This window comes from Myotis brandtii, unplaced genomic scaffold (assembly GCF_000412655.1).
Source record: "Myotis brandtii unplaced genomic scaffold, ASM41265v1 scaffold469, whole genome shotgun sequence".
Taxonomy (NCBI): domain Eukaryota; kingdom Metazoa; phylum Chordata; class Mammalia; order Chiroptera; family Vespertilionidae; genus Myotis; species Myotis brandtii.
In genome coordinates this window covers 1,101,862-1,103,693 of record NW_005367911.1, presented here as the reverse complement: position 1 = coordinate 1,103,693, position 1,832 = coordinate 1,101,862, and positions in this window count along the sequence as shown.

Genomic DNA, 1,832 nt, shown 5'->3' with positions numbered 1-1,832 from the left:
CCCCACGGGTTTCCCCAGGAGCAGCCCCAGCTGGGAACGGTATCTGGTTCGCAGTGCTGCCTGCTGGAGCCGGGCTGCTTTGCAGCCCTCGCAGGTGCCTGCGCTCCACCAGGAGACAGCGGGGGTTAACGAGGCTCTGTGTGCCTCAGTGCGCGCAGGGCACGCTGGCAAATTCTGCCTCTCAGCCCCGCAGGATGGATGAAAAGAGCGTTGCGGTCCATCGGGTAGAGTCCCGGCCCTGCCATTTACTGAATGTGTGACGTGGCCTCTCTGAGCCTCACTTTCCTGATCTGTAAAATGGAGCTAATCATTTTTACCTCCTGCGGTTGTGAGAAGGCAATGGCATAATGCATACGTTGGCACAAAATAAGTGTGTTGGAGAGCACTTTTCTCCCTAGTCTCCCTTTTCCCATCGTCCTGACTTAACCCTCCTCTCTGCTACCACTCAAGCGCAGGAGAGGCTGGAAGCCAGTATGGGGCAGAGAAAGATAGCTTCAAGGTGGACAGAGTCGGTTTGCAAAACTCCAAAGGTGAGCTGGGAGGCTTTGAACTCCATCTTTTCCAAGACTTAACCAGTACAGCAGCAAGAAGGACCCAGGGGAGACCAGACGCCAGACTCTTTCACCCCGGAAGCAGAAAATGACCGAGGCTTAGGGTGACTACTTCCCAGCGAAAGCCAGTGCAGATGGAAAGACGGTCTCCGGAGAGGGCAAGCCAGGTGCATCCCCAACCCCTTCCTCCCAGAGCCTGAACCCAGTGTTAGATGGCTTAAAAGCGCCACTTCTTTTTGTGTCTCTGCTTCTGGGTGTTATATTAGTTCCCTAGGACTCCTGTCACAAAGTACCGCAAACGGGGTACGTAAACAATAGAAATTTATTTTCTCACAATTTTGGAGGCTAGAAGTCCAAGCTCAAGATGATGGCAGGATTGGTTCCTTTTGAAAGCTGTGAGCTTCTGATGGGTTGCTGGCAATCTTTGGCTTGTAGATGCACCACCCACCTCTGCCTTCATGTTCACATGGGCTCTTTCTTTTCTGTGTGCATTTCTGTGTCCCCCCCCCCCCCCCTTTTAGAAGGACCCTAGTCATATTGGAGTGGAGACCCATCCCACTCAAACAGAACCTCATCTTAACTAATATCTGCAACGACCCTCCAAATAAGATCTCATTCTGAAGTGCTGAGGGTTATAACTTCAACATGTAAATTTGGGGAGGGGGCACAATTCAATCTATAACAGGTGTGTTCCAATAAAGTGGCAGGAAAATCTCCCCCCCCCCCCCCCGCATCAGAACTCGCGACTCCCAGCTACCTACAGAATAAAGTGACTCGTGAGGGCTTCACAATCTGGGCTGCACGACCTAACCGCCTCCCCTCCGGTGCTTCACCTCTCCCCACACCCTCCACCCCGCGCTGCAGCCCCTCTGGATGATTTACGTGGAACCGCATGTTCCTTGCATCCTCCCCTCCAAGCACGCACATCTGCGACTCTTTCCGCACCCACGGCCTTGCACCGCGCCTTGTTCTGGGGAGCTCCCCACCCACAAGTGTTCAGGTCCAAGGACGCCCGCCCAAGCTGAGGTGTCCCGGAACCCGGGCTTCCAGGCCCTCGGGCTCTTTCCAGTTCGCAAGACTCTGACGCCCCCTGGAGGGCAGGACTCTACCACACAGGAACCGAGACCGGCCACGTTATCGGAGACGCCTCTTTATTGCACATTTTTCTGGGGGCTGATAGCGGGCGGGCAGAGGGGAGAGGGCAGTGCCAAGACGTAGTCTGAGCACGGGCTCAGACCCCGGACCGTGCCCCGGGAGCGACAGAGGCGGCGGCCGCAGCGG